The sequence below is a fragment of the Macrobrachium rosenbergii genome, chromosome 54, assembly GCF_040412425.1.
Source record: "Macrobrachium rosenbergii isolate ZJJX-2024 chromosome 54, ASM4041242v1, whole genome shotgun sequence".
In the NCBI taxonomy this organism is placed as follows: domain Eukaryota; kingdom Metazoa; phylum Arthropoda; class Malacostraca; order Decapoda; family Palaemonidae; genus Macrobrachium; species Macrobrachium rosenbergii.
In genome coordinates this window covers 46,337,555-46,362,041 of record NC_089794.1, presented here as the reverse complement: position 1 = coordinate 46,362,041, position 24,487 = coordinate 46,337,555, and the positions used below count along the sequence as shown (strand labels likewise).

At 50.1% G+C, this 24,487-nt stretch overlaps 1 long non-coding RNA gene across 1 annotated transcript in view; it reads left to right on the top strand.

Moving 5' to 3' along the window:
- The first annotated feature begins 2,458 nt into the window (after nt 1–2,458).
- Nucleotides 2,459–24,487, top strand: part of LOC136835054 (uncharacterized) — a 100,533-nt gene continuing 78,504 nt past the window's right edge. The window contains exon 1 of the long non-coding RNA XR_010851968.1: nt 2,459–2,622. This is a non-coding gene — a long non-coding RNA (uncharacterized lncRNA). The remainder of the gene's footprint in view (nt 2,623–24,487) is intronic.

Here is a 24,487-nt window from a genome sequence, read left to right as displayed (position 1 = left end):
TGAGAAGCAAGTTTCTATAAAGCTAAATTCATTTATAGGAAAAGAAACGAGAAAACAGAAAAGGCATTAAAACAAACACAGTAATAGTTAATAAGAAATCATCATATAATCATTTTTTAAAATATGAATTATACAATGAAATGCTACTTGCTAGGGAGAATAACTACCTCAAGTTTAAGATTCTTTCGAAAAAGGGCAATGTTCCAGTTTATCAACAGATTCTGGAGAATACACGCAGAAATCTCTATATCTAGAATTGGTTACGTCTCTTCAAATATTAACCTATGTAAGTTTAAGTTAGGGAACTCCCTCAGTTGTCAGTACTGCAGTCGGGAGTAGACAATGTGTAAACAGCGTGGAACTTTTTTCAATCTCAGGTACAAGGCACTCGACGTAACCTCAGGAAAAGACATGGAAGAGTTCAGTGTCGGAGGGAAGCTTTAAGAACTTCAGGGTTTGCTTCTGAAACGTACAACCTAAGAGGATACAACGAATAAGCTAGGTAGTCGCCGAAAGCTAAGATGCAATTAAGATGTAAGGTAATATTGAGGATAATAACTAAAACATGCTTGATGGGACTATGACCGTTCTGTGAGTGAAGTGCTCGTCCGATAAATTCTAGAAGAAGAAAAAAATGGACAGGCAAAATATGCATAGAACAAAGAATAATTGATGAATGCCTTTAACTTGCCATTACAATTTTTTTAATGCCATGGCATTCGAACGTGAATTCTGAGAGCAGTGTGTATCAGTCTGTTTCATTCCTTACTGTTAGTCTTGCTACATAACCTGGATATCTCTGTAGTCTGAGATCTACATTTTAGCTTTGCATAAGCAAAGTTTGGGAACTAGACTTCAATAAAGTCTCATCTGTATCCTCGAAAAGAATTCTTAGCTGAAACTCACTGTTTATGAAGCTATCCAGATTCCTGTATCATTGATAGAATTCAGTAGTTTACAAGCTTTTGACGGACAGTTGATTCAAGAATTTCAGGTTCATAATTCAACTGTTGTAAGGAACTGAAAGTAATATATATCCTGAATTTACCTGAAAAAAAATTGTAATAAAATCACCGAGTAAAGCGAACATATTTAACCCAAAATTAGCATAGTAAGTGTTCACAGAACCTTTCACAAGTTTAAGCCGTTTAAAGTGGCTTAAAATGTTAGCTAGAAACGAATGATTCCATATCTTTCATCATACAACTTGAAAGTAGTTAATACTGACAAACGACGCTCTATCTATCCTAAGTCATTATATGCATACAAACACAGATATATACACGCATATGTATGTATGTATGTATGTATGTAATGTATGTATGTATGTATGTATGTATGTATGTATATATAAATAATCAACGCACAATCACGTGTGGAACAGAAATAAATATCTGATTCACATCAAGACCGAACCAGCGCCCTTGCCTTTCAATTAAAAGACCTGCGTTCGATCCTGATGTGAATCAGAAACATATATATATATATATATATATATAATATATATATATATATATATATATATATATATATATATATATATATATATATATATATATATATATACTGTATATATACTGTCCTTCAAAATATTGTGTAAAGACTTTTGAAAGCTCTCGTAAAATAAAAATAAAAATATAAAAATTACGAGAAAGACTATTAAAAGTTCTGCAGCGAATGTAACCTGAGTCTCCAGGTGAACTAGGCAACATGCCTGTCATGAATTATGGTTCTTCATCAGAATAAGTTTTAAGCAATAGGCTAACTGGAAGATGAAAGTAGCATTAAGCACGTCAATAAAGACCTCCACATAGTTTAACGTCCAGCGAATCTTTTAAATAAATAACAAATAAATAGGAATCGGCAAATAATTCAGTACATATAAGGACAGCTGCTGAGATGCAGATAAGAAAGAAGACGAAACAGAGCTTTAAATTAATCTTACAGCCTGAGTATCAGTTCGTATTGGCGAAACGGTCACCGTGATATATCTGCAAAATGCAAAGTAGTAAAATCTGTGAAACGAATCGCATGCAGTAATTTAAAAGCAACGAGCATTAATGGCTAAAGGACGAATTCCTGTTGAAATTTAGCCTGTTAAGGATCCATCTAATTAAAAGCGCAGGACAAAAAAAAAGATAGGGCCACCGCCATTAGAACAACAAACTATAAACTATGCATTTGATCTTTTGGTATCACAAAAGATCAAATGCATAGTTTATAGCTCTCTGCAGAAGCAAGAAGCAATGCAAAACAATTTGACAACTACTCGTAAATTTTGTATTTCAGGAGCCATGGAAATGAAACATAGAAAGCAACGTCAAGTGACCTCTACCTTATATATAAAAAATAAAACCATAATTATAGATTTCAATAGAGAATGGAAGTCGCAGCCGGCGTCATTACAGAAAATGTAGGTTTTAATGAATGTACATGGAAGAGGGGGAAGAAAGAACATATAGCTCCCTTGATGACGGGAGTTTGTTTACATGTAATCCCTTCTCGCATAATTGGTCAAAGAGCTTTGAGGCGCCTACGTGGTGAGAAGTTAATTAAAAACTACAATGTCTTCCTGAAATTGTCTAGAGTGGCCGATAGACTGTAAACCCTTCACCATTAAAGGTATCAGAGTGGTGTTTTGAATTACAGATTGTGAGTTGAAGGAATATAAAGTATAATACGGTAAATTAGACGAGGATAAAGCCCCCCCTTGAATGGCTGTCAAATAGAATTTGCCTGCGCTATGCTATTCCAACGTAGACGTAGCTTAGGCTAGAAAAAGACTACTATTTCTTTTTCAGCCACGCTGTATGAAAGAAGAAACAACTGGTAATGTTAGACGAGCCTATGGCATACATGTTTTTCTCCAAAATGCAGGCATAGGCTAGCATTGTATACTGTTTACATAGTAGTGTGGGTAATATCATGAATTTCCGTCATTTCTTGTCAATTATAGTACCCATACATTTTTTCTGATTGCATATCTCATGTTTTATGCACTTCTGGCAGTCATTGTGGATGCAAGTGACAAATTTTTGTTTTCCTAGTCCCCTAGCCTGTAGACTATATATATATATATATATATATATATATATATATATATATATATATATATATATATATATATATATATATATATATATATATGGTAACAGTGGGAAACTGGGGTATTATGGAATGGAACCAAAAAGAAGTGAATTGCAACAATAATATAGTTCATGGTTCATTTTTATATTCAGTTTCAGTCACATAACGGGCATTAAGGCTAATTACAAATTTGTATCCTAACTTATCTTCCCTACTCTAACCTATAGGGCCAGGGCCTACCTATCAATAGGGTGCTAAACTGACCAGTTAGAGAGCCATAAATCTTTAACGTAACCTTGCTCAACTGGGTCATAAAGTAAAACACAGAAACTCAACTCAACCTAACCTTGCATAACTGGACCTAACTGGCATCATCTATATCCTCCTTAGCATTGCATACAGCCTATTCCTTGTCTTACATTGAGAGTTATACAGCTAGAAGACTTAATTTGTTCCGACATGATATACAAACCATCGGTCCTTTACATTAGGAATTACTTACGGCGAAGCTGGACACAGCCGTTAAACTCTTGAACAAGGTGGTTAGGCAGTAACTACCATCAGGTAGGTGGGAATACCTGCCTGCCCAGATGTTAACATTCCAGTTTGCTTTCAGCGTCATGAGTTGCAGATATGTTTTTGGATCTCTTTGCCTGACGGTCGTTAAGCTCTTTATTATCCTGGTGGAATCTTCCTGTATTTTTGTGCATATATTACGTGTGTTTGATATTTATTAATACAAACCCACGATTTGTGATAGCCATGCAAAAGCCGTCGTTCCCCTGCGTCTGTATCTTGGGTTTGATGGCCAAGGAGGTATTTAGAGGGGCGTAACCGAGTGGTAATGCTTTTCTCCTAGTAGCCCTTTATTTAGATACTGAAGGCGTTTCCCTGTACGTTCGGAGATGTTAGATTGGGACGTAATATCTTCGCTCCCATACATTGATCGGGACGTAACAGTTCACTCTCCTTCTTGGGCTCCCTCCTTCCATGTACAAGGGCATGACTGTTTCCTTTCTACTTGTGCCAAGTGTTGTTTTTGCCTCCTGCACTATAGAGGAAGATGTGGGCATCGTCGGTAAGTTTCGCTTCCACGGCTCCCTTGGTGGCCTCCCCTTCTTCTTCTCTCCTTGTAGGTTGTTCCTTCTCTCTCCTTCGGTAGAGGTCTCTCTCCTTCGCCCTCTTTGCTCATACCATGAGGGGGTGGGGCGGTCAGCGTGGGCGTCAGCGCGGGCGGTCAGAAGACCTCTTCTAAGGGACTTCTTCTCGCTGCGTAGGGTAGTTCCTCTCATAGCGAGAGGAGTCTCCCTCTGCTAATCATCTTTGCTTTTTCTTTCAGGTTGACAGTGAGCATTGGAGGCACAGCAGTAGTTGGCTGGATATCTCAGTTGGGATATCTTTGCATGAAGGAGTTCCGATGTTCATTCAGTGTTACTTCGGGATCGACCGCAGTACCTGGTTGGGGTGGCATAGTTCCATGTCGGGATTGTTCCGACTCTGTTCCTGCCAATGTGGATCAATCGCTGTCATTGCTGGCCTTCATGTATGCTGTGGTCCATCTGCTCCTGCTGTTTCCTGTGTTATGCTCCTGTTGACTCAACGACAGTCTCTGGGCGGCTCTTCCTGGTCTCCTGCCACAGCCGCCCTGACCGTTCCTGTCACTGCTGGTGACTTTCATGTGACGTTCCTGGCCATTGCTGTAGCTCCTGCCTTCCAAACCGCTTCTGTAGCTCTTGCATCGGCTGTCCTGATCGTGCCTGCTGCTTCTCTTGGTGGTCGTGTCCTGGGTCGCTTCCGTTGTGATCCTGCCTAGCTGCGCTGGAGGCTACGATGTTTTGTGTCTATCTTCCTATAGAAGATGGAGTGAAGGTGAAGGAAGTTGTCCTGTCGAAGTAGCCACCATCTTCTTCAACTTATCTTCGATTTCGTCTTCTGCTGCTTCTTCCCTTTCTCTCCCGAGGTTCAAGGGAGTCCTGGGAACCGGATAGACCTCCATCAGCCGAAGGAGAGGAAGACTGCTTCTTTCCCCTTGTTGCCCTTGGGCATCTAGGGGCTGCCTCCTTCCGAGGAGGCAGTGGGTCTCTTGTTGGCTCTTCCCGACATTCAGGTTAGGGAACCATTTCACATACCCCTGGGTTTTGTGTTTCGGGAGCCGCGGGCACACAGACAACGGTTTTTTATCCCATTTCCAGTCCTGGAGCTTCCGCCTCTAAGACGGGGGCTGCTTCGGGTGCTCATTCGCGAGCCGTTTTGAGTGCTCGAGATTCCATGAAATATTGAGTATCCTGATCTGGTCTGGAGAGTACTCTATTCAGCCCAGTTCGGGAGCAGTGCAAGAGAAAGGGCCGAGGCACTTAGGTGTCTTCTTGCCAGCACTACAAGCAATCCTCGAGTGCCTACCAGTGCTCGGTCGGGTTCCCAACCTGGTGTCTTGATCCTATCGGTTCGAACACCAGAAGAAGCAGGGAAGAGATTCCCTTTGGGAATCTCTTCCCTAAGGGACTGACTCTCTTCTGGGAGACAAATTTCTCTCGTTGGCTCTTCCCGCCCTCGGGCAGGAACCGATTTGCATTCTCCTCTGGGGTCTGGCATTTTGGGGGCTGCGAGAGCGCGGCCTCTAGAGGCCCTGTCCTCCTTGCCAGTCTTAGAAGTCTGCTTCTAAGACTGGCTCTGTGCCTGACTCTTTTTGATTTCTTAGGAAACGGAAAGCAGCCTCCCAGTTCTTGGGAGTCTCGCAGGTTGCTCAAATTCTATGAATCATGTGGGCTGTCCTGACGAGAGGCCCAGGACAAGAGAAAGTGCCAAGACGACAGGTGTCTCGGTGCCGAGACGCCTAGATGCCAGGTGTCTCCATACTGCCCGCCAGCTATAGCAGACACAGAATTCCCCTTTAAAACTTCTTCTTGAGGGGCCTTGACCTCGAAGGAGTTTACAGTTCGGGAAACTAGCCCTAGTTCATGGCAGATGAGTTCCGCCCTGTCCAGTTCTGATTGTGTTCGTGTGATTGGCTTGGCTCGGCTCGGCTCTCTCGGCTTGCCCACCCCACCTAACCCCTGCTTGCATTTGCAAGACTGGCTCAGCTCGGCTTGCCCCACCTGCCTCCCAGTCCACCGCATACCACCTGGTCTGGATTGCGGTTGTGTGATTGGCTCGGTTCGGTGTGGCTCGGCTCAACTCAGCCCCACTCGGATTTTCCAAATCGGGTTCTTGGCCCTGTCTGAGTGAGCTTTCTGCTCTTGCCAGGAAAGCGCTTTGCCACGGCACAAATGCTCTTCTTCCCCTGTGTGGCAATAATCTCGTTCGGTTGACTATCGCTCACGGTCCACCTCTCCAGCTGGTCTTACTGGTAGGACAGATAGGGGTACTCTTTCTCCTCACCTGTTCTCTTTTCCTCTCGGTTGTTCTGAGAGGCACAAGATGGACAGAGAGCTCCAAAGAATTTGTCTTCGGAGTTCAGCTGCCTTGCGTGCTTTGGGTGTCGATCCCCTGATTGTCTCGTAGTACAACCAGGTAGCTGAGGAGGGCTTCTTGGGATCTGTCAAGATCTCCCTCGAAGGTGAAAGGTACAGGAGTTTCATGCTTCAGAAGCAGCGAGGGTCTTCCTCTTCAAGTTGTGATTGCCCTCGTTTTTTGGAGAACTTCGCACTGATTTGTCAGTACAAGGATCCCCAGGACAGGACCGTGGCTCCCCCAATAAATAATCTTCATCACTTGCAACCCTTGCAGTTCCCGAGGAGCCAAGAGTTCGGGGCTGTCGCAGTCCTTGCTTGTGAGAGCATTTTTCACCAGATGAAATCTTTTCTTCGGACAAAGAGTTCATTCAGGTCAAGACACCAAGCTTCTCCCCTGCCTCGACAGAGTACAAATTCTTCTTGCCTCAGAGGGTCTTCCCGACAGCAGGTTGTTCTGACACTGCCTCACCCACACTGGGTTCTCTCTCTGCTTCTCCTTACCGTGAAGGGTATTCTCTTCCACAACGAGAGGCGGCGATCTTGGAGGGAACCTGCTGGTTTCCTCCAGGCAGTCTCCTGATGGATCCACGATCCTTTACTTTAGGCTTTCTCTCCTCGGATATGACCATTCCTAGAAAGAAAACTGCCTTCTGGAGCCTAGTCCTGCCCAGGGGTGGGTCTTCCTATACCAGACGGAAATCTGTGGGCAATTCTGGTGCTAAGATGAAGGACTTTGTCCTAATTCGGATCTCCAGTTTCGTAAGCCCAGAGTTGGCTCAACCCTTAGGAACGAACCTTTACTTGGTTCTGCCTTTCTCTTTCAGAGATTTGCCAGATACTGCGGTAATCAAGGTTCATACCAGGTCACTGCCTTGTCCTTTGGACGATGGCCAAGACCTTTGGCTTTTAGTCATCTTGGCTCGACCTTGAGTTCAAGCCCCCACTTCAACTCCTAGAAGTCCCAGGCTTCAGAAGAAAATCGCAGAACACATATCCCCCCTTCTTCCCGTTCTTGGAAAGTGCACATAACTGTGTCTCTTGCCACCCTCTTTTCCATAAGGGAGGAGGGCAGAAGGGAAGAGAGAAAGAAGTATTGACCGTGAAGAAGTTCTCTTACTGCAGATACCTGGATTAAATGATACTTATTGAGTTTGTTCCGACATGATATACAAACCATCAGTCCTTTACATTAGGAATTACTTACGGCAAAGCTGGACACGACCGTTAAACTCTTGAAAAAGGTGGTTAGGCAGTAACTACTGCCAGGTAGGCGGGAATACCCATGTGCTTGGATGTAAACATTCCAGTTTGCTTTCAGCCGTCATGCATTGCAGACGTGTTTTCAGATCTCTTTGCCTGACGGTCGTTAAGCTCTTTATTATCCCAGTGGGATCTTCCTGTATTTTTGTGTATATATTGCTTGTGTTTGTCAAAGGGAAAACAAAACTTTTAATACTACAGCAGAACACATGACTTTCTAGAGTGGCGCATAAAAATGCGAATGGAAACAATGGACGGCTCCATCAAGTCACTTCCCAGTGTGACTGTATTACAATCTAACCCCATCTGTAAGGACCTGTTGGAGGATTCTGTTGTAGCTCAACTCAACAAGCAAGTACGCCAACAAAATTGTACAGTGTACACTCTTCTAACTTTCTAAAATAGTTAGGCAGCCATTATTTTCATCATGGGGATGAACAAAAATAAGGCTCTACACACACACACACACACACACACCCTTCCTAGAGTGGACAGAGAGCCGCTAACCCAGACTTTAAGGGCCTGGAGCGAAGCATCGCGAGACTTGCGGTTAGCCTGCCGGAAGAAAAACATTATTGCGGTTTACCGAAGGTGGGAAAATCGGTAATTCGTATAAAATACGTAATTCGTATAAAATACAGTTTGGCTAAAAAGGAAAGATGCATGACAACCTACCGAATCATCGATAGCTTGCTCGTAAAGAGCGTAGCAAACATCACATTCGTCAGGGTGCCAAACAATGAAATCCCCTACGTGGACCGCACACCCGGAGTGGGATCTACAAACTTCGTGGCCGCTGGCCTGGTGGAGGGCTGCGGAGCACCCCTGTTCTTGGCAGCGCACCACCTGTAAAAGTATGAGATTATGAGTACACCGTGTAAGGTGCCGGAGTAGTGTGCCGGAGCAACACATTAGTATACAGTATAAATTAAAACCGTGAAACTTGCCGGAAGGCAACCGGATTAAAATAAAATCTCATACAAATAAACTTAATAAATATACCGGAACTAGCCGAGTAACATGCCTTAAAAGTATGTGATGGATACAAAATAAAATGGGAAGGTTAAAACTGTCCGGAGTAAGCGCATTCCGGCAACTGAGAATGAAATTCTGAGACTAGCGATAACGGAAGACCGGTAAACACTAGAACCGCTGGAGCGGAAGCAAGGAATGCGCCTCAAATAACAGAAAAGCGGACAGTGGTTGTTTGTAAGGTCCCCCTGAAACTCGTTCTCCTCCGCTCCGTTTTCTGTAAGGGACCTTCCAGCCTTCACCTTGGAAGGCTCCGCGACCCGAGGTCGCCGGGTCGCGGTCATCGGAAGTGTTCTGCTGTTGATTTATGTAAAAACAAGGCCAGTCGGCATTAATAACTTATTATTATTTATTGTAACATTTGTCTGGCAGGTCATATTCCATGCCTTAGATTTAGTTTCTTAAGGTTGTATATTTGTATCTGTATAATTGGTTGACCCAGGTCACACATCTGCCCTTTATGCACTGGGCCTTCATGCAGATATGGCTGCAGTCCTTTTAGAAAGTTGTATATGTTTTTTTTTAATAAATCAGTTTTCATTGTTCCTGTTATCTTATTTTTGGACAACCTTACATTGGTGACCCAAGGAGTATTTCTCCGAGCCATTAACGGACTAACTCGCAGAGCGCTTTAGTTTTGGCTCGGATGAAAACTCACGCCCTAACGGACTTGATACGGCGCCCACTGGGCGTTCAGGCGTTCGACTCTCGTCGGTAGGTCTCCGCACCATTAGCGGACTAATTACGCGTACTCCTTTGCACGTTTTGGTGCTCGAGACATTGATAAGGTTGAACAAAAACAAACATGACAGACAGATCTGTTACACTCGGTCCCTCAGTAGCTGACGATCAGGAGACATCCTGCCTCACTCACTCCCTCGTGCACTCCTCACGCCAGGGCCGACACCTACCCCCGCAACTTGTCCGTCTCCCGAATCTTGCCTGTTCCCGCCGCGTGCACCAGAGCAGCTGAAGGTCGCCCGACCGTCCGACTCCCCCTTACCCGGGACGACCCTGAGGATAGTTCTACAGGGTAGAAGGAACTTCCGGTTGCCGGGCTGACGGATGCTGTCCTCCAGGCCGATATTGCCATCAATGCCCTGCCCGAGGAAATCTATAAGAAGGTCGCGACGTGGCTCCGCTCCCTGGGGACCCAGCAACGTTCCTCCGGCTTAAAGATAAGCTCCTCGAGACCTGCACAGCGTCGGCCTCCGAGAGGGCATCCCGCCTGATGGACCTTGCCCTCAACCCCAGGAGAGACGGGGACCCCAGGGACATAATGAACGCCATCGAGGACCTCCTCTACCTCCCGACACGGACAGCTACGGCCTGCGAAGACAGGTCGACCTGTCAACAGAAATCTTCCCTGTGGCTACGCCCAGAGGTCCGATCCCAGATCCCAGACCCCTTCAGCCTGCCCCCGGGACATCCTCGTCGAGACTGCGCACCGCCTGACGGAGGTTGTACGTGCGACCAGGAGACTACAGCTGCAGTGTCCTCCACCAACGCCATCCTCCTTCAAGAAGTCCCTGAAGATCCCATCTGCGCTGTCATCAAGAAAAAGCCACCCCACCACCGCAAAAAGAAGAGGTACCTGGCATTTGTCACTTCCACAAGAAGTTCGGCAAATCGCCATATATTATGCCGCCCCTGCTCATTCACACATCCAAAAAGCGGGCCGGAGGCGGCCTGCCCAACGGGCCGGAGGCAGCCTGCCTGGCAGGCCGCCCGCACCTATGCAGCAGCAGTACTTCAGGGGCCACGGAAACCCTCGTCAGTAGGTTTCTACGCCAGGGAGGCAACCTCCGGCAAGATGATGTTGGTGGACACCGGGCCATCCGCTCAGTCTTTCCACCCTCAGGAGAAGACCTCCGGCGCCACGCCGGACGCGACAACCTACCTGACAGCAGCGAACGGGTCCCCATCCTCCTACAGAACCAGGCCTCTTTCGGTCTCCATCCTTGGGAGGAACTTCAACTGGGAGTTCATCATCGCCGACGTGAGAACCCCGCTTCTGGGGGCGGACTTCCTCGCCCACTACGACCTAGCAGTGGATGTGGGTCGGAAGCGCCTCATCGATATGGGGACCTGTCAGGCCCTGCCCCTATCCACCAGCCCCTGTGAGACCACCCTCTGCTCCGTAGGGATTCCACCAGCACGGCGCCCTCCTGAAGGAGTTCCTGGAGTGTTCAAGCCAGAACTCCGCCTGACGCCGGGGACCCCTGCGGCTACACGGTATCTACCATCACATATCGACAAAGGGCCCCCTGTCTCACGCCAAGTTCGACAACTTCCCCAGCAGCGCCTTCAGGGAGGCGAAGAAGGCCTTTGCAGAGATGGAAAGGATGGGGATCTGCAGGAAGGCCTCCAGCCCCTGGGCCTCCCCCTCCACATGGTGAAGAAGGCCGACGGCACCTGGAGACCCTGTGGGGACTATCGCCTGAACATAGTGACAGAGCCAGACCACTACCCCCTGCCGAACATGCAGGACCTGACATCTTCATTCCACGGGGCTAAAATATTCTCCAAAGTGGACCTCCTGAAGTCCTATTTCCAGGTTCCTGTAGCACCAGAAGACATCCCAAAAACCGCCATCGTTACACCATTCGGGTCCTTCGTCTTCGCATTCTCCACCTTCGGGTTGAGGAACGCAGGGGCGACCTTCCAGCGTCTGATGGACAGCATCCTCGGTGACCTGGACTTCTGCGTCTGCTATGTAGACGACATATTCATATTCTCCAGGTCACGGGAGGAACACCTTCAGCACCTGCGGACCCGTCCTCAAACGACTGAATGACAACGGGCTCGTCGTGCGGTTCGACAAGTGTACCTTCGGGGTGGAGAAAATCGGAATTCCTGGGCCACGAAATCTCAACCAAGGGCGTCCACCCCTGTCTTCTAAGGTCAGGGCCATTGAGAAGTTCCCCATGCCCACATCAATCAAGGCCCTTCAGGAGTTCCTCGGGATGGTGAACTATTACAGGAGATTCATCCCGGTGTTGCCCACACCATGGCCCCTGACGGAGGCCCTGAAGGGACGCCCCAAATCCTTAGTGTGGGGACCAGAACAGGACCGGGCCTTCCACGGCGAAGGCATCCTCGCCAAGACAGCAACGTTGGCACACCATGACCCCAGTGCCCCTCTGCAGCTGACAACAGACGCCAGCAATGTTGCCTGCGGCGCCGTCCTGGAACAGGTAATCCACGGCACACCCCACCCCCTGGCCTTCTTCAGCAAGAAACTTAGTCCCACCGAGGCACGATACAGCACGTTCGACAGGGAGCTCCTCGCCGCTTACGTGGCGGTGAGACACTTCAAGTTCCTCCTGGAGGGGACGCCCTTCATCCTGTGGACAGACCACCAACCCCTGGTCCACGCCTTCACGGGCGGGGACGCTGGTCGGGCAAGGCAGCAGAGGCATCTGGCAGCATTGGCGGAGTTCTCCTGTTCCGTCCGTTACATCCCGGCAAGAGCAACCCAGTAGCAGACGCCCTCTCCAGGATTGAGGTCAACTCCATCCAGCTCGGGATCGATTATGAGGGCCTCGCCCGTGAACAGGCTGTCGACCCAGAGACACCCGCCTACCGTACCGCCTATACGTCCCTGGTGTGGAGGGGACGTGCCCTTCAGAAATTCAGGTCTCACCCTTCTCTGCGACACCAGCACGGGCCGTCCCGTCCCTAATCCCGGCCTCCCGGCGTAAGGAGGTCTTCGACGTGATCCACGGCCTCTCCACCCCTCAGGCCGTACCACCTCGCGCCTCCTGACGGAAAAATTCATGTGGGCACGGGATCCGAAAGGGACGCCAGGACCTGGGCCAAGCAATGCCTCCACTGCCAGAGAAGCAAGGTCGGCAGGCACACAGAATCAGGGTAGGAGAGTTCCCGCAGCCGAGGAGACGCTTTTCCACATCCATGTCGACATCGTCGGCCCTCTACCACCTTCAGGAGGAGCCAGATACATCCTGACAGTCGTCGACCGCTCCACCAGGTGGCCAGAGGCAACGCCGATGTCCGAAGCAACTTCTACAGCGTGCGCGAAGCTCTCCTCACCAGCTGGATCAGCGGTTCGGAGTCCCGGGCGACATATCCACGGATAGGGGCTCGGCATTCCTGTCGGAGCTGTGGGCCGCCCTGACCCAGCTCCTGGGCACCAAACACCATACCACAACATCTTACAACCCCGAGGCAAACGGGATGGTGGAAAGGTTTCACCGTTCACTAAAGGCCTCCTTACAGCAAGGTGTTCAGGAGAAATTGGAAGAGACCAGCTACCTTGGGTCCTCCTCGGCCTCAGGACCTTGCCCACGGGCCAACGGCGAGCCGTCCCCTGCCGAGAAAGTCTATGGGGAAACGCTGACCGTGCCGGGAGAACTGGTCGAAGGAAGGAAGGACATCACCATGCAGAGGCTACGGAGATTGCCGGCAAATTTGTACCTTGTAGGCAATCCTTCCAAGCAAGGACCCCAGTCTACATTCCCCAGCCTTATCATCTTGCAGGCAGGTCTTCGTCAGGGACGATGCAGTGCGGCCCCCTAACAAATCCCGCACAGGGGCCCCTTCAAAGTACTTACGGCGTAACGGGAAGGCCTACCAGCTTCACATCCATGGGAGGGAAGATTGGGTCTCCATAGACCGGTTGAAACCAGCCTTTCTGCCCGACGGCTGATCCAGAAGGTGTCGAGGGTCAACGGGCCACCCAGGCGCCCCTTATCGCACGTCAGCAGCGCACAAGGAAGGGACGGGGCGTCCTCCCAGAGCAATCGTTTCCCCAAGAGCCACCAAGGGGCTGGTATCCTGCAGGAGGACACCGAGGACGGTACCCTCCCTTAGTTTTCACTTCAAGATCCAGGGGAACCCTCCGCCCTCCCTCCCGTTACAGGAATTAATCAGCCGTCACAAACGTCTTGGGGGGGAGTACTGTAAGGTCCCCCCTGAAACTCGTTCTCCTCCGCTCCGTTTTCTGTAAGGGACCTTCCAGCCTTCACCTTGGAAGGCTCCGCGACCCGAGGTCGCCGGGTCATGGTCATCGGAAGTGTTCTGCTGTTGATTTATGTAAAAACAAGGCCAGTCGGCATTAATAACTTATTATTATTTATTGTAACATTTGTCTGGCAGGTCATATTCCATGCCTTAGATTTAGTTTCTTAAGGTTGTATATTTGTATCTGTATAATTGGTTGACCCAGGTCACACATCTGCCCTTTATGCACTGGGCCTTCATGCAGATATGGCTGCAGTCCTTTTAGAAAGTTGTATATGTTTTTTTTAATAAATCAGTTTTCATTGTTCCTGTTATCTTATTTTTGGACAACCTTACATTGGTGACCCAAGGAGTATTTCTCCGAGCCATTAACGGACTAACTACGGCGCTTTAGTTTTGGCTCGGATGAAAACTTCACGCCCTAACGGACTTGATACTTGCGCCCACTGGCGTTGGGCGTTCCGACTCGTCCGGTAGGTCTCCCGCACCATTAGCGGACTAATTTAATGCGCACTCCTTGTACGTTTGGTGCTCGAGACATTGATAAGGTTGAACAAAAACAAACATGACAGACAGATCTGTTACACTCGGTCCCTCAGTAGCTGACGATCAGGAGACATCCTGCCTCACTCACTCCTCGTACCTCGCCAGGGCCGACACCTACCCCCGCAACTTGTCCGTCTCCCTCCGATCTTGCCTGTTCCGCGCCCGCGTGCACCAGAGCAGCTGAAGGTCGCCCCGACCGTCCGACTCCCCTTACACCCGGGACGACCCTGAGGATAGTTCTACAGGGTAGAAGGGAACTTCCGAGTTGCCGGGCTGACGGATGCTGTCCTCCAGGCCGATATTGCCATCAATGCCCTGCCCGAGGAAATCTATAAGAAGGTCGCGACGTGGCTCCGCTCCCTGGGGACCCAGTAACGTTCCTCCGGCTTAAAGATAAGCTCCTCGAGACCTGCACAGCGTCGGCCTCCGAGAGGGCATCCCGCCTGATGGACCTTGCCCTCAACCCCAGGAGAGACGGGGACCCCAGGGACATAATGAACGCCATCGAGGACCTCCTCTACCTCCCCGACACGGACAGCTACGGCCTGCGAAGACAGGTCGACCTGTCAACAGAAATCTTCCTCGCCAGCTACGCCCAGAGGTCCGATCCCAGATCCCAGACCCCTTCAGCCTGCCCGGGACATCCTCGCCGAGACTGCGCACCGCCTGACGGAGGTTGTGCGTGCGACCAGGAGACTACAGCTGCAGTGTCCTCCACCAACGCCATCCTCCTTCAAGAAGTCCCTGAAGATCCCATCTGCGCTGTCATCAAGAAAAAGCCACCCCACCACCGCAAAGAAGAGGTACCTGGCATTTGTCACTTCCACAAGAAGTTCGCAAATACGCCAAGTTATGCCGCCCCCTGCTCATTCACACATCCAAAAACGGGCCGGGAGGCGGCCTGCCCAACGGGCCGGGAGGCAGCCTGCCTGGCAGGCCAATACCGCACCTATGCAGCAGCAGTACTTCAGGGGCCACGGAAACCCTCGTCAGTAGGTTTTCTACGTCAGGGAGGCAACCTCCGGCAAGATGATGTTGGTGGACACCGGGGCCATCCGCTCAGTCTTTCCACCCTCAGGAGAAGACCTCCGGCGCCCGCCGGACGCGACAACCTACCTGACAGCAGCGAACGGGTCCCCCATCCCCTCCTACAGAACCAGGCCTCTTTCGGTCTCCATCCTGGGAGGAACTTCAACTGGGAGTTCATCATCGCCGACGTGAGAACCCCGCTTCTGGGGCGGACTTCCTCGCCCACTACGACCTAGCAGTGGATGTGGGTCGGAGCGCCTCATCGATATGGGGACCTGTCAGGCCCTGCCCCTATCCACCGGCCCCTGTGAGACCACCTCTGCTCCGTGGATTCCACCAGTTTTGCGCCCTCCTGAAGGAGTTCCTGGAGTGTTCAAGCCAGAACTCCGCCTGACGCCGGGACCCCTGCGGCACGGTATCTACCATCACATATCGACGAAGGGCCCCCCTGTCTACGCCAAGTTCCGACAACTTCCCCAGCAGCGCCTTCAGGAGGCGAAGAAGGCCTTTGCAGAGATGGAAAGGATGGGGATCTGCAGGAAGGCCTCCAGCCCCTGGGCCTCCCCCTCCACATGGTGAAGAAGGCCGACGGCACCTGGAGACCCTGTGGGGACTATCGCCTCTGAACATAGTGACAGAGCCAGACCACTACCCCTGCCGAACATGCAGGACCTGACATCTTCATTCCACGGGCTAAAATATTCTCCAAAGTGGACCTCCTGAAGTCCTATTTCCAGGTTCCTGTAGCACCAGAAGACATCCCAAAAACCGCCATCGTTACACCATTCGGGTCCTTTCTGTCTTACGCATTCTCCACCTTCGGGTTGAGGAACGCATGGGCGACCTTCCAGCGTCTGATGGACAGCATCCTCGGTGACCTGGACTTCAGTCGTCTGCTATGTAGACGACATATTCATATTCTCCAGGTCACGGAGGAACACCTTCAGCACCTGCGGACCCGTCCTCAAACGACTGAATGACAACGGGCTCGTCGTGCGGTTCGACAAGTGTACCTTCGGGTGGAGAAAATCGAATTCCTGGGCCACGAAATCTCAACCAAGGGCGTCCACCCCTGTCTTCTAAAGGTCAGGGCCATTGAGAAGTTCCCCATGCCCACATCAATCAAGGCCCTTCAGGAGTTCCTCGGGATGGTGAACTATTACAGGAGATTCATCCCGGTGTTGCCCACACCATGGCCCCTGACGGAGGCCCTGAAGGACGCCCCAAATCCTTAGTGTGGGGACCAGAACAGGACCGGGCCTTCCACGGCGAAGGCATCCTCGCCAAGGCAGCAACGTTGGCACACCATGACCCCAGTGCCCCTCTGCAGCTGACAACAGACGCCAGCAATGTTGCCTGCGGCGCGACGTCCTGGAACAGGTAATCCACGGCACACCCCACCCCTGGCCTTCTTCAGCAAGAAACTTAGTCCCACCGAGGCACGATAGACAGTACGTTCGACAGGGAGCTCCTCGCCGCTTAAATGGCGGTGAGACACTTCAAGTTCCTCCTGGAGGGGACGCCCTTCATCCTGTGGACAGACCACCAACCCTGGTCCACGCCTTCACGAAGGCGGGGGACGACGCTGGTCGGCAAGGCAGCAGAGGCATCTGGCAGCATTGGCGGAGTTCTCCTGTTCCGTCCGTTACATCCCCGGCAAGAGCAACCCAGTAGCAGACGCCCTCTCCAGGATTGAGGTCAACTCCATCCAGCTCGGGATCGATTATGAGGGCCTCGCCGTGAACAGGCTGTCGACCCAGAGACACCCGCCTACCGTACCGCCTATACGTCCCTGGTGTGGAGGGACGTGCCCTTCGGAAATTCAGGTCTCACCCTTCTCTGCGACACCAGCACGGGCCGTCCCCGTCCCCTAATCCCGGCCTCCCGGCGTAAGGAGGTCTTCGACGTGATCCACGGCCTCTCCACCCCTCAGGCCGTACCACCTCGCGCCTCTGACGGAAAAATTCATGTGGCACGGGGATCCGAAAGGACGCCAGGACCTGGGCCAAGCAATGCCTCCACTGCCAGAGAAGCAAGGTCGGCAGGCACACAGAATCAGGGGTAGGAGAGTTCCCGCAGCCGAGGAGACGCTTCGGCCACATCCATGTCGACATCGTCGGCCCCCTACCACCTTCAGGAGGAGCCAGATACATCCTGACAGTCGTCGACCGCTCCACCAGGTGGCCAGAGGCAACGCCGATGTCCGAAGCAACTTCTACAGCGTCGCAGCTCTCCTCACCAGCTGGATCAGCCGGTTCGAGTCCCGGACGACATATCCACGGATAGGGCTCGGCATTCCTGTCGGAGCTGTGGGCCGCCCTGACCCAGCTCCTGGGCACCAAACACCATACCACAACATCTTACAACCCCAGGCAAACGGGATGGTGGAAAGGTTTCACCGTTCACTAAAGGCCTCCCTTACAGCAAGGTGTTCAGGAAAATTGGAAAGACCAGCTACCTTGGGTCCTCCTCGGCCTCAGGACCGCCCCACGGGCCAACGGCGAGCCTCCCCTGCCGAGAAAGTCTATGGGGAAACGCTGACCGTGCCGGAGAACTGGTCGAAGGAAGGAAGGACATCACCATGCAGAGGCTACGGAGATTGCCGGCAAATTTGTACCTTGTTTTAGGCAATCCTTCCAAGCAAGGACCCCAGTCTACATTCCCCCAGCCTTATCATCTTGCAGGCAGGTCTTCGTCAGGGACGATGCAGTACGGCCCCTAACAAATCCGTACAGGCCCCTTCAAAGTACTTCGCGTAACGGGAAGGCCTACCAGCTTCACATCCATGGGAGGGAAGATTGGGTCTCCATAGACCGGTTGAAACCAGCCTTTCTGCCCGACAAAGCTGATCCAGAAGGTGTCGAGGGTCAACGGGCCACCCAGGCGCCCATCGCACGTCAGCAGCGCACAAGGAAGGGACGGGGACGTCCTCCCAGAGCAATCGTTTCCCCCAAGAGCCACCAAGGGGCTGGTATCCTGCAGGAGGACACCGAGGACGGTACCCCTCCCTTAGTTTTCACTTCAAGATCCAGGGGAACCCTCCGCCCTCCCCTCCCGTTACAGGAATTAATCAGCCGTCACAAACGTCTTGGGGAGTACTGTAAGGTCCCCCTGAAACTCGTTCTCCTCCGCTCCGTTTTTCTGTAAGGGACCTTCCAGCCTTCACCTTGGAAGGCTCCGCGACCAGGTCGTCGGGTCGCGGTCATCGGAAGTGTTCTGCTGTTGATTTATGTAAAAACAAGGCCAGTCGGCATTAATAACTTATTATTATTTATTGTAACATTTGTCTGGCAGGTCATATTCCATGCCTTAGATTTAGTTTCTTAAGGTTGTATATTTGTATCTGTATAATTGGTTGACCCAGGTCACACATCTGCCCTTTATGCACTGGGCCTTCATGCAGATATGGCTGCAGTCCTTTTTAGAAAGTTGTATATGTTTTTTTTTTAATAAATCAGTTTTCATTGTTCCTGTTATCTTATTTTTGGACAACCTTACAAGCTAAAGGAAGGAAACGTCAAAGGTCCGGACACGAAGACAGTCAGGTGGAAAACACTAACTGGCCACGAATAGGACTAAATCGGAGTGTCGTCTTATTAAATGACGCTACCGGAGATGACGTAAGGAAGGGAGGGATGAATAGACCAGGAGGAAGAACCGTAAAGAAGCGACCAGAGAGTGGGAATGCACAATCCGGGCGCTCCGGGCCCTCACGTCCACTCGCTGACTGAGATAGCTACCCAGCAAGCGCGAGAGAAGCAGGAGAGGGAGAGGAACAACCTCCATGGTCAGAAGGGGGGTGGGGGGGCAAAGAAGGCCAAAGATGGTGGACGGGAGAGGGGGAAGCTCCCCCGGCCACCAGCAATCCCTGGAGGGGTTAGGCTGGTAAAGTCAGAGACTGTACCAAGGGCAGGCCAAACAATGCAGAGGAAGGGGACACAGGCTATAGGCTAAAAGGATAGGAATGCTCCCAAGCCTTGATAAGTTAACAAGATTGAAAACGAATCAAGGGGAGAGAGAGCACTCGGGAGGAGGAGGGGTAAGGGTGTGTCGACATAACCAATAGCTGGAAACTAACCTTAAGAAATGACAAAACTAGGGTAGGCTACGTGACGTCCTCGCTATCCCAGCTTAACCAAGAGGCTTATTAGCCTGCGCGAAAAGGCAAACAGGGAGAGGGAAGCTACGCGACATCCCTCGCTATTTCAGCTTAAACAAGAGGCTTATTAGCCTCGCGAAAAGCCGAAACAGGGGAAGGGAAAACATAAGATGAAAAGACCCCAGCCAAAACTTAAGGAGAGCGCCATATTGGAAAAACGTACACAAAACACAATGATGGAGATGTGAACGAAACGAATGATCGACCACCCCCTTTTTTCATAGAAAAAGGGGGGCAATAGCCAACGCCCCAGAAAAGGTAATACTAAAGCTAACAACCAACCCATGATAAATGGATTAAAAACTAATAAAACGAATATAAGAGGAGGACCATACCCAACCCGATGTGGACGTGAAGGGAAATGGCCGCCCTCTTAACAAAAGAAATATCCATAAAAATCAACAAATATCAAATGCATCCGAACACAAGGGCAAAGATTAAACAAATAATCTTAACAGTACCAACGAAAATAAAATTCCCAGAAGCTAAGAGAAGTGGAGGGCAAAAACAAGGCATGTTAAGGAAATGATAAGAGGCGAGTAGGCCCAAGGGGGTAGCCCGAAGCCTAAACGACAGCCTTCACTCTCGAAGCAAAGGGACACAAAATTTAATCAATCAAAATCACTAATTAGACGTCACGAATAGGAAAAATATCCTAAACATGAAGAGGAACAGTGAAAAAGATCGAAAAACAAGGCGACCCAAGCCCGCGAACCTCGCATGGAGGTCACGTGAGGCCGCGAGAGGAGATCGAGACGGGCGTTATAAATCCCCTTAATTACTAGACTAAAGGGAAATATGGAGTCTCAATCACCTCAAATAAAAACTTAACACTGGTACTCAACTTTGATGAAGAAAGACCTTGCGAGGATGCCATAATGATGCAAATAAGCACAAAATAAAAAGCACAACGAAACACGTGTGACCGTAGGTGCTTGCTGAAATGGAATGCGGGCTAGCGGTGATTTGTATACTGTCCAGAGAGTCGTATGGGTACAAAGGTTTGTAGCGGCGCCTCTCTGTGGGACTTTTGACTTGGGGATCTCTATAGGATAAGGTTCCGTGTTTTTTAGTTCACCCTTTTCCATACACGACTCCATCTAATGGAGCTCGCTCTGGGGGTAGTAACTCCAGCATTTCATTTAGCTTTCTCTAGTATCTAGCAACGGATTACCTAGAAATAAGTGCTGAATGGACTTTTTCACCGGCTGACACGGTCCCCTCTCCAGAAATAGATTTTACCTTTGTCAAAATCCCTTAATACAAACCCACGATTTGTGATAGCCTTTCATAATCCGTCGTTCCCCTGCGTCTGTGTCAGGTTTGACGGCTAAGGGCATATTTAGAGGGGCGTAACCGAGTGGTAATTCTTCTCTTCTAGTAGCCCTTTATTTAGATACTGAAGGCATTCCCCTGTATGTTCGGAGATATTAGATTGGGACATAATATCTTCGGTCCCCTACGTTGATCAGGACGTAAGAGTTCGCTTCCCTTCTTGGGCTCCTGCCAACCATTTACAATGGCATGATTACTTCCTTCCTACTTGTGCTGATTGTCGTTTTCGCCACCTGCGCTATAGAGAGTTGCAGGGGGGAGGTTGCGGACGTCGTCGGTAAGTTCCGCTTCCACAGCGCCCTTGGTGGCCTCCCCTCCTTCCTTCTCTCTCCCTGTAGGTTCTTCCTTATCTGTCCTTTGGTAGAAATCTATCTCCATCGCCCTCTTCTGAGGGGCCTCCTCTCGCTGCATAAGGCAGTCCCCCTTTGTAGCAAGAGGAGTTTCCCTCTACTAATCATCTTTGCTTTTTCTTGCAGGTTGACAGTGAGCATCGCAGGCACAACAGTAGTAGGCTGGATATCTCAGGGGATATCTTGCATGAAGGAGTCCCGATGTTCATTCAGTGTTGCTTCAGGATCGACCACAGTACCTGGTTGGAATGGCATAGTTCCATGTCGGGATCGTTCCAACTCTGTTCCTGCTGATGTGGATTGATCGCTGTCATTGTTGGCCTTCATGTATGCTGTGGCACTGCCTCTAGCATATCTGTGGTCCAGCTGCTCCTGCTGTTTCCTGTGTTATGCTCCTGTTAACTCAACAACGGTCTTTGGGCAGCTCTTCCTGGTCTCCTGCTGCAGCCATCCTGACCTTTCCTGTTGCTGCTGGTAACTTTCATGTGAAGTTCCTGGTCATTGCTGTAGCTCCTGCCTTCCAAACCACTTCCGTAGCTCCAGCATCAGCTGTCCTGATCGTGCCTGCTGCTTCTCCTGGTGGTGGTGTCCTGGGCTGCCTCTGTTGTGTTCCTGCCTAGTTGCCCTGGAGGGTAGAATGTCCGCTATCCTGTAGAAGATGTCGGAGTGAAGGTGAAGGTACTCGCCCTGTGGAAGTGATGTTCCTGGCCGTTGCGGTACCGAGCTGCTTCCGTAGCTCCTGCATCGGCTGTCCTGATTGTGACTGCTGCTTCTCCTGGTGGTTGTGTCTTGGGCTGCTTCTGTTGTGTTCCTGCCTAGCTACCCTGGAGGTTATGATGCTTCGTGTCCACCATCCTGTAGAAGATGTGGGAGTGAAGGTGAAGGAAGTCGCCCTGTAGCCACCATCTTCTTCAACTTACCTTCGATTTCGTCTTCTGCTGCCTCTTCCCTTCCTCTCCTGAGGTTCGAGGGGTTCCCGGGAACCTGACAGACCGCCATCGGCTGAAGGAGAGGGAGGCTGCTTCTTTCCCCTTGATGCCCTTGGACATCTAAGGACTGCCTCCTTCCAAGGAGGCAGTGGGTCTCTCGTTGGCTCTTCCCAACCTTCAGGTTAGGAAACCGATTTGCATACCCCTGGGTTTTGTGTTTCGGGAGCCGCGGGCGCTCAGACCTCGGTTTGTGATCCCATTCCCAGCCCTAGAGGTTTCGCCTCCAAGACAGGGGCTGCTTTGGGCACTTGTTCGTGAGCCATTCCGAGTGCTCGAGATTCTGTGGAATATCGAGTACAGGTATCCCGATCTGGTCTGGAGAGCAATCTCCCCGGCCCAGTACGGGAGCAGTGCGAGAGAAAGGGCCGAGGCACCCAGGTGTCTCAGCTCTTCCTGCCAGCGCCACTAGCGCTCCCCAAGTGCTTACCAGTGATTGGTCGGGTTCCCAGCCTATTGTCTCGATCCTATCGGTTCGAACACCAGAAGAAGCAGGGAAGAGATTTCCTTCGGGAGTCCTGCGGGACTTCTAAGGGACTGACTCTCTTCCAGGAGACAAGTTTCTCTCATTGGCTTTTCCCGCCCTCAGGCAGGAACTGATTAGCATTCTCCTCTGGGGTCTCACATTTTCAGGGGCTGCGAGAGCACAGCCTCTCGAGGCCGTGCCCTTGTTGCCAGTCTTAGAAGTCTGCTTCTAAGAGTGGTTCTGTGCCTGGCTCTTCGATTTTCTGGGAAACCAAAAGCAGCCGCTCCTGATTTTTGGGAGTCTCACGGGCTGCTTGAATTCTATGAATCATGAGCGCTCTCCTGGTGAGAGGCACAGGACAAGATAAGGTGCCAAGACACCCAAGTGTCTCAGTGCCGAGATGCCAGGTGTCTCGGTGGCCGAAACGCCAGGTGTCTCGGTGCCGATAGGGCATATGGCAACCTGAAAGCGATCCTGATCAATAAGCCTGTCCTTCACCCCCCCGATTATAACTGACCTTTTTGTTATGTGATGTCTTTCTGTATTTATTATTCTTCTTTCTGCTAAATTACTTTCTTTAGAGATGTTTATAATTCTGGTTTTGTTATGTAGTAGCGTGTTTTCAGTGTCAGGAGACTTGAAGAAGACACAATGTAGTTTTCTTTACTTCGTTAACACAATAATAAAGTTACAGTAGGCATACAAATAAATTGCAGTGCAAAGTTACATTGAATGTCAAATGTGAGCCTTTCTTCTTCTATCAACCCACAATTAGTGAGGCTTATAACCCCACCCCCTATCTTCTCTCTGCTTCTCTGCAACCTTCTCTGCTGTCTTTCCTTCTCTCTCTTTGTCCCTTTATTCAGAATTTCTAGTTATATCCTTACATCACTCGGTCACCTACCAAACAGTGTCCTCAGTGTTAAACAACAAAATGGATATATAATATTAAAAAAACTAACTGGTAATAAAATGACATAACAAAAATTGTTTCTCCAGCTCTTGAGTAAAAAATATGTGTTTGTTCCGACACAATATACAAACCCTCGGTCCTTTACTTTAGGAATTACTCTCAGGCGTAGGCTGGAAACGGCCGTTAAACTCTTGAGCAAGGTCGCCTGCCTGGATGTAAACATTCCAGTTTGCTTTCGGCCGTCATGCGTTGCTGGCGTGTTTTCGTTCTCTCCGCCTGACTGTCGTTAAGCTCTTATTATCCCGGTGGGATCTTTCTGTATTTTTTTTATATATATGTGTGTTTGATATTTATTAATACAAACCCACGATTTGTGATAACCTTGCATAAGCCATTGTTCCCTGCCTGTGTCTTGGGTTTGATTTATAATAACTGGAGTAATCGTAACCAAGTGGTAATGCTTCTCTTCCAGCAGCCCTTTACATAAATACTGAAGGCGCCCCTGTACTTTCGGAGATATGGTTTGGGACATAATATCTTCACTCCCCTACATTCATCAGGACGTAAGAGTTCGTTCCCTTCTTGGGCTTCCGCCCTCCGTGTATAAGGGGCATCACTAATTTCTTCCTACTTATGCTGAGTGTTGGTCGCCGCCTGCGCTTTGAGAGAATTTGAACCGGGTGGGAGGTTGCGGGCGTCGTCGATAAGTTCCACTTCCACGTCGCCCTTGGTGGCCTCCCTCCGTCCTTTTTTCTCTTCCCATAGGTTCTTCTTCCCCTTTAGTAGATCTCTCTCCTTCGCCCTCTTGCAGGTGAAGTTCAGGGGCGGGGAGCGATCGGGTGACCTCTTGTAGAGTACCTCTTCCCGCTGCGTAGGGCAGTTCCCCTTG